This window comes from Penaeus monodon, chromosome 6, assembly GCF_015228065.2.
Source record: "Penaeus monodon isolate SGIC_2016 chromosome 6, NSTDA_Pmon_1, whole genome shotgun sequence".
Lineage (NCBI taxonomy): Eukaryota > Metazoa > Arthropoda > Malacostraca > Decapoda > Penaeidae > Penaeus > Penaeus monodon.
The window spans coordinates 21,767,451-21,775,704 of NC_051391.1; positions in this window are offsets into that span (position 1 = coordinate 21,767,451).

An 8,254-nucleotide genomic window follows, 5' to 3' on the forward strand; every position below is an offset into this window, starting at 1 on the left:
GATGAACCATGCAAGGCCCAGGCTACGGCAGTCACTCTGAAGCCATACATGGCTTCTAGTGGCAAGAGAAAATCCAAAGTGCAGGTTTACTCTATCAGACCTACTGCTAAAATGGACACAACATCAGCCAAAAACATGTCTGTCCATGAGATTGTCCAGCAGATGGACTCTCGTGCTGGCCTCTCCAGGACAGCACCTAATCAGGGAGACTTCTGAGTACCCCTCAGACATCCTCCCTGACCGAGATGGGAGCACAAGCTAAACCATCCAAAATGGCTGCTGCTTCCACGACTGCAGCCCAGAATATAAGCTGAAAGGGTGGTTCGAAACGACCCAGGCTGGAGAGTCTGGACCCCTAGGTATTTCCCACAGTTCAAGATTCCCTCTAAAACTGAAGGCTTCGACAATGCCTACAAATTGGTAAGAGCATTGGAGATGCAGAAAAAAATCTGGTTGTCAATCCAGGTTGCCAGAGACCAGGGTATGCCCTGTAGGTTTAGGTAAACATTACGGTTAGTCAAATTGGTTCTTTATTTGTGGAGCTTACAACTGTGTTCTTTGGTGAGAGCCTAGCCGATGAGTGAGTGTTGGTTCTGGGTTCGCGGCTTAAATGGCCCAGCCGCGATATGTACACACTGGTCAGGTCTGAGGAGCTCCACAGTGATCGGCGGGGGCCAGATCGCCAAACATCAAGAGCCTGCTCTACCGTGTGCGGGAGCTCGTCGCGAGGTGGTCACCATAGCATTCCCCTTCCAGTGAAGCGGTCGCGAAACAAATTTTTGAAACTCTGCACTGTTCCTGAAGATGCACAGGCTGCACACGGTCAATGCATATGTTGTCCTTTCCTCGTGGACGCTGGATGGTGATGGTCTTCCTGTCCCGCTTGACGACCAGAAAATGTCCTTTGTAGGGCGGGCAGAGGGGGGGGGGGCTTGGTAGGTTGCCTGACGAAGATGTCTGAGCAGTCTTGGAGGTCAGGTGGTAAGTAAATGTCTCGCTGCCGTGAAGGTCGAGTCGGACAGGAGGGGATGCAGGCCATGCGGTCACGAAGCTGTTTTCCGAAAGCTCCTGGGTTTTGGTTTCCGGAGCTAACTAAGAAGTCCACAGGGAGGGCTATGGTGGTTCCATAAACCATCTCGGCAGCGGTGCACTGAAGATCCTACTTGAAAGAGGTCCGTATGTGTAGGAGTGCCAAAGGCAAAGCATTGTAGGCGCTCTACCATGCCGTTGGCACTGGGCTGGTAGGCCGTGGTCCGGATGCGCTTCGAGCCGAGGAGAATCATCAGCTGCCTCCAGAGCTTGGACTCGAACTGACACCCGCGATCGGTCGTGACCGTTGCAGGAGTGCCATGGTGAGAGATCCAGCTGCTGATAAAGGTCTTGGCAATGGTGGTGGCAGTGATATCCATGATGGGGATGGCCTCAGACCACCTGGTAAACTGGTCGATCATCGTCAGGACGTAGCTGTAACCCTGGTCGGCTGGGAGAGGACCAACCACATCGAGGTGCACATGTTCGAAGCGGCCGTCTGGTACCAGGAATACCTGTGGGGGAGACTTAGTATGCCGGTGAATCTTACTGCGCTGGCACTCAGCTGGCACACTCCCGGACGTCTCTATTGATGCCAGGCCATTGCTGTGGATGAGATCCTGGGTCGCGCAAATTCCCCAATGAGCATGGTAAGCCTCGAAAAATTGTCAGCGGAGTGATGGTGGAATGTAATGATGAGGGCGGCCAAGTGAGGTGTCACAGAGGATGGAGCTGCACCTGTTCCAGCTGAAGAGAGGTATCCCCGTCGAGAAGCCTGGAGAGGAACGTATCCTGTTGCTGTTCCCTGCGAACTAGATAGTAGTTGATGGGGTTGTTGCTGGCACTTACCATGGCTATCGATACTCTGGATAGGGCGTCTGCAGCCTGGTTGTTGGTGCCTCGGATGAGTCGTATGTCGATGGTGAACTGGGCCACGAAATCCAGGTGTCTTTCTTCACGTGGGGACTGGCGGCGGCTTCTGTTGTGCAGGGCGAAGGTGAGGGGCTTGTGATCAGTCAAGATGTGGAAGTCTTTGCCCTCGACATATGCCCGGAAGTGCTTGATGGCAGTGTAGCCTGCAAGGAGTTATTTGCCGAAAGCACTGTATCGATTTTGCTGAAGGTTGAGAGTCTGCGAAAAGAAAGCCAGGGGCTGCCAACCTTTACCTGGATCATGCAGCAGAACAGCTCCCATGGCAGTGTCTGAGGCATCAACGGCTATATTGAGCCTTACCCTCTGTTGCGGGTGGTTGAGGAGAGTCACCGAGGCTAAGGCATCTTTGCTGATTTCCAAAACTTTGGTCGCCTCAGGGGTCCAGGTAATGTCTTTGCCGCGTTTTGACCTGGATGGGATGAGGAGGTTTTGTAGGGGAGCCAATAGGGGTGCACACTTGGGAATGAACCTCCTGAAGAAATTTATCATACTGAGGAACTTCTAAAGTTGTCTCTTGGTTGTTGGCCTAGGGAACTGCCTGATGCTGCTGATCTTCTCCTGAGCTGGGGTGATGCCATCTACGGTGATTGTGTGACCTAAGAAAGTAAGAGAGGTGACTCCAAACAGACTCTTACCAGGATTGATGACGACTCCGGCTTTCTGCAGGCGGCCGAAGAGGGCGTAGAAGTGCTTTTTGTGCTCCTCATGACTGCTGCTAGCGATGAGTATGTCATCGATGTAGACGAAAACACCCTGTAGTCCACAGGTGACATCATCCATGAAACTTTGGCAGGTGTTGCGGAGGCCGAACGGCATTTGAAGAAATTCGTATTGGCCGAAGAGGGTGGTTACAGCTGTCTTTGGGATGTCCTCCTCGACGATGGGAATCTGGTGGTATGCTCGGACAAGGTTGATCTTGGAGAAGATCGTGCATCCTGAGAGTTCACGTGTGAAGGAGTGAAGGTGCGGGAGAGGGTAGCAATCCGGCGCGGTAACTGTGTTGAGATGGCGATAATCACCACAAGGTCGCCAATCGTCGTCTTTCTTCTGTACAAGGTGCAGGGGGGATGCCCACTGGCTGCTGGAAGGGCATATGATTCCGAGCTCCCTCATGTGCTCAAGCAGGACATATGAAGTAGAAACATGAAGAACAGGAAAGTGGTTTAGAATTGACCAAAGAAAGTATAAATGGAGAGATGGGGAGCAATCTGAATTAAGAATACTGTCAGTTGTGGAGAGGAAGCATTCTAAGGATTGGCCATGGGAGGTAGTGTTGGGTTCACCCTAAACAGTATAATCTACTATGAGGAAAGGTGATTTTAGTTAGGAAAATGGAGTTTCAAAGGCAACAAAGTTCATGGGGTGGAAAGGGGAGAAATAGACTGAAATAACTGTGATTCAGCAGCAAAGAAAATGACTGTGCAAGGGACAGTGGTTTGAAAGATATAACAGGCGATGTTTTCTGATGGATATGTAGATGAGACAGAAAATGAGTGTGAGGAAGAGATATAATGGTAATTGTGAATTGGTACAGGAGGATGTGTAAGAAAAGTCTCTTGGAGATCATGTCTGCGAGAACAGAAACTAGAAAATACACCTACATAGAGAGGGATAAGGGCAAAAATGGTAGGAGCTTGGGGATGAAATACGGGATGAGAGGAAGGAAGTAAAGTATCAGTAGGGGTGTCATTGGTGAAGAATCTGGGGAAAGGATTCATGTGTATCTGGGAGGGACTGGAGGCGATAGCAGGGATGGAATGGGGGTTGATATAGATGGAGCAGAAGGGTTGGGGAGAATTGGGAGGTAGTAAGTGAAAGGGGTGTAGGGGGAACATGAGTAGGAGGACTTTTGAATGTAGATACAGAAACGGTCTGGTGAAAGGGGCCTGCAACAGGAGTAGACTGGTGGCCCAGTCATGACGCTGTCGTGTGTGACAGTGTGTAGCGGTGTTGTTGCCATGTTAATGGGCTTCATCAGCACTAGGAAGTCCCAAAGCATAGCTTGATAGGTGCATTCGTTGGGTATTACTGTGTAGATGTGAGGGGCGCGTACAAGGGCTGATGAGGCAAAGTTGCGGGCCCCAGACTGGTGTACTAGGGACTCCCGTTCAAGGTCCACTGTGAAGCCATGTTGCGCAAGGAAGTCTGCTCCCAGGATTGGTTGCTGAACGTCAGCGACCAGGAAAACCCACGTCAGCTTCGAGTGCGGGGTGCCATATACGTTGATGGGTGAGCAGTTGGCAGCCTCCAATGTGCGAGAAGTGCGAGAATTTGGGCAGTGTTCTGCATGGCCAGGATGTCATCAGCTTTCGAGGCTAGTTGCTCGATGGAGGAACATCAAGCGCAGGATATTGGGCGGCAGGTGTGTGTTGGCACGGGCGAAGGTGCGCTGCATGTGTCTGAGTATCTCGGAGGGAGTACGGCCGCCTGGTGACGTTATTGTGAAGAGGGTGCACAATGCGTTTCATGGAGAGGGCGCCACTCGCTGCAGGATTGCTTCCTTGAGGAGTTCGTAGGTGTTGTATTCAGGGTTGTTGAGGAGGTTGTTGACAGAGAAGGAGGTCAGGTGAGAGATTTGTCACCGGTAACCGATATTTGGTGATCAAAGAGGAAGGAAGCTCTCCACAGCTGACACTGGATATCTCCAATAAAAAGGAGTTTCCAACAATTTCAAAAGTGCAGAAAAAGAATCACAGGAATAAAGGTTCAAAGAGCACTGCAAAAGCCTCCCCATGAGATGATAATCTCTTCTTTGATGAGGAAGATGACTCTCCTGTTGATGCTGTAGTCACTGCAGTAGCAACAGCTTTGGGGAGGTCGAGTGAGGAAGTGGAGAAGGCAGTCGCAGTCGCCATGATGGCAATGACCCAGACTGTTGCAGTCCTGAAAGGGAGGAAGCTGAACAGAGCCAAAGCAGCCCCACCCTCACCCCAGGAAGAGACTCCCCTCCCGACTACAATCCTGGCCATGCCCTCACAGGCAGAGCCAGAACAGGCTGAATCTATGCAGCCAGTGCCAGAACAAGCTGACCTTACCCAGGTAAAGTCAGCAAAGAGAAAAGATACAGAGACAAAGCCTGAAGTGAGAAAAAACCAAACTCACAAGAGTCAGACGTTCCAAAGGCTCTCCACTTCCCACTGGACCCATGGATAGCTTGACAAACAGCAATGGATTTGTCAGACTCCGATATAACAGACTCTGAATCCGAAGACGTCTCTGATGTAACAATCACCGAGTAACATCATGACACACACTCTAAGCATACCACAGTGGAACATCTATGACTTCAATACAAAGAATGCCATCCTCCACGCAATAGTGCGATCAAGGAACATTGACACTGTCATGCTCCAGGAGACATTAACAGAGAGGACTGTTCGCTTCTCAGGGTATCATGTCTTCATGTTGCCAAGCACAGCTGGCCAAAGAGGCTTGATCACCCTGGTCAGAGCAACAACACCTTGCTCTGCAATAGCCGATGTACTGCACTGTGGAGAGGATGTTGAATCTCTTGCTGTTGAGTTTCACCTGGCTGGGGGCCCCTTGAAGTTGTACAATGTGTACAGCAAGCCAGGCTGTAGGAGCTTAGACATCATCTAGGTCTGTGCTACTGCAGCACAAAACTGAGTGATCATAGGGGTAGACACTTCAATGCACACCACCCCATCCTAGCTCCCTGCAGGGCACCAAATGCGGCCAGCCATCACATGGCCAATGTGCTTGAGACTTTCCTCGTGATCGCTCTTCTCAATAGCCAAGAGCCAACGCTGCGACTCTGGTGGAGAGAATTAGATGGTGTGCCAATGAGCCTGTCACAAGTGACCATTATGGCACTGTTACTTATGGATGCTGGCCCAGCCCAAATGCCACAAGCAAATCCAAGATGGAAAACAGACAAGGGCAACCGGTAAGCCTTTCAGAATGCCTTGGCCCCACTGTCTTTGAAGCAATAAACCCCCACAGAGTAAAAATGTGGAAGTGCTTGAAGCCAGACTTATCAGTGCCATAAATCAAGTAGTCTCACAACTCGGCCATGGTCAGGAGTTATAAAGATACCTGGTACTTTCATGACAAGATTAAGGATGTCAACCACAGAGTGAACAAGTGCAGAAAACAGTTCCGAAGGCAAAGAACCACCGACAACCTAGCCCTCCTACAGACTCTTAAGAAGCAGTCAGGGATGCCAAGGAAACTGCCATAAGTCAGGCAGGAAAAGTGGCTGGAATGGTGTGAGTCCTTTGACCACTGAACCACCCTTACAGAGCTCTGGCAACAGGTCAGGCGAGCTACTAGCCGCTCAGCCCCTAGGTGCACACACCACGACCCTCAATCAGAAGCAAACAGACTGGTGCACCAGTTCTCTGCGAGAACAAGCAACAACAGTCTGCCAGATGAACTGAGGGCAAACCAACAATGCCTACAACTAGGCAGACTTGCTCATATCAGAGAAAGGGCAGCCGAACCCGATAACTCAGATGTTATCTCCTCTCTGAGGGAACTAAGAAAAATCTACAAAAACAGTTATTGCACAGCCCCAGGGTTCTGATGGGATCTTGTACCCAAGCATTTCCCACCTAGACTGGCAGCTGAGCTTGAGAGGGCTATCATAGTTCCCATCACAAAACCAAAGGAGCCAGGGAAGTACCGTCCCATCTCTCTCCTCAGCTGTCTGGGCAAGATGGCCGAGAGAATGATACTAAACCGACTCCAGTGGGAAAAGGGACCCCCACATGAACACCTCCATGGGCACACGGGGGGCATGAGCACAGCACAAAGCATAGCCACATTCTTAAGCACAATCAGCACTGTCACTTCTGTGGTAGTATTCCTAGACCTGGAGAAGGCTTTTGAATTAACAAGTCCTCTTGCTATTAAATAGAGCCTGATCCAGAAAGGGAATCAGAGGAAAGCTCCTGACTTGGATAGGTGACTATTTCAGGAACAGAACAGCCAAAGTCAGATATCATGGTCACCTACCACAGCACATACCACTAGAAAATGGAACACCTCAGGGTGGGCTCCTCAATCCAGCCCTTTTCAACACCCTAATGTCCTGTATCCTCAACATACACCTCCTATGCAGACGATCTCGCAAACATCTCTACTGGACCACACTGCCTCAGTAAAGCCCAGCACTGTCTGGACCTTGTATCTGAGGAGTGTTGTAGGACAATGGTTAATGGTTAATGGTTAAAAGCAAGATAAATGTGCTTAGATCATGACCTTAGACATCTAAGGTCATGTAGCACTATAGTTAATGTTAGGGAAGGGTGGTTGAGTTAGTGATTAGTTGTCTAAGCTGGGCAAAGGAATTGGTGAGTGAAAGGGTTAGAGTCGGGTGTGGTAAGGAGTAAGATTAGATGGAGGGTATGTATGAGGAAAGAGAATAGGTTGTTGAAACAGAAAGTGTGGGATTCCGTAAGGATGTCTGATAGGTTGGGAGGTCGGTGAAGGGAGGATAGGTGGGGGAAAGCAGAGGTAAGTATGGACGAGACATAAAGGGAATGTGGGGAAGAGACAAAATGATAATTGGGGATTGGTATTGGAGGATGTGTAAGAAAGGTCTCTTGAAGGCATACAATAGATGGGTTATAAGAGGAAAGGATATGACAAAGGTCAGGTCTGTGGGAGCGGAAACCACGAATATTCCAGTGAAGGATAATTATATTTTAGTGATATAGATTGTAGTACGTTTTGGAGATTTTGAGGGGGAAGCAGCTAGAGGGTGGGATAAGGACCAAGAGGTCTGAGTATGGAGAGGTGTGGGAGTTGGTGTTCTACTAGGAGGGGTATTAGGAGACAGAGGGTCTGTGGAAGGGGATATTTGTGACATAAGGGATTCACGTGTGTATCAAGGAGGGAGTAGAAGGGATAGAGAGGATGGTGGGAGGGTTACATAAGGGATTCACGTATGTATCCAGGAGGGAATGGAAGGATAGCGGGGATGGTGGGAGGGTTAATGTGGGGGGGGTTGGGGTCGGGGGGGATGGGCTGTGTTGGGAGGGGTTAGGAGGATAGGGTTAGGGATATCGTTAGGAGGAGGATGGATATCAGCAGTTACTTGGAGTGTGAAAGGAGCAGGAGTTGTAAGATTTGGAGTTGAGTGTCAGTTTTCATTAAGTACTCTTGAATATTTTCAATAGTTTCTTCTGAGGAGTTGGTTGGGGAGTTTTGGGGGATAAAGGATTTCTTGGGTGAGGGGGGAAGAGAGGATTGGTGTCTCAAGCGTAGGGGCAAAGGAAGGTGGAGGTATTTGTGTGGTAGGGAAGAGGGGGTGGAACGTTTGTTCTGT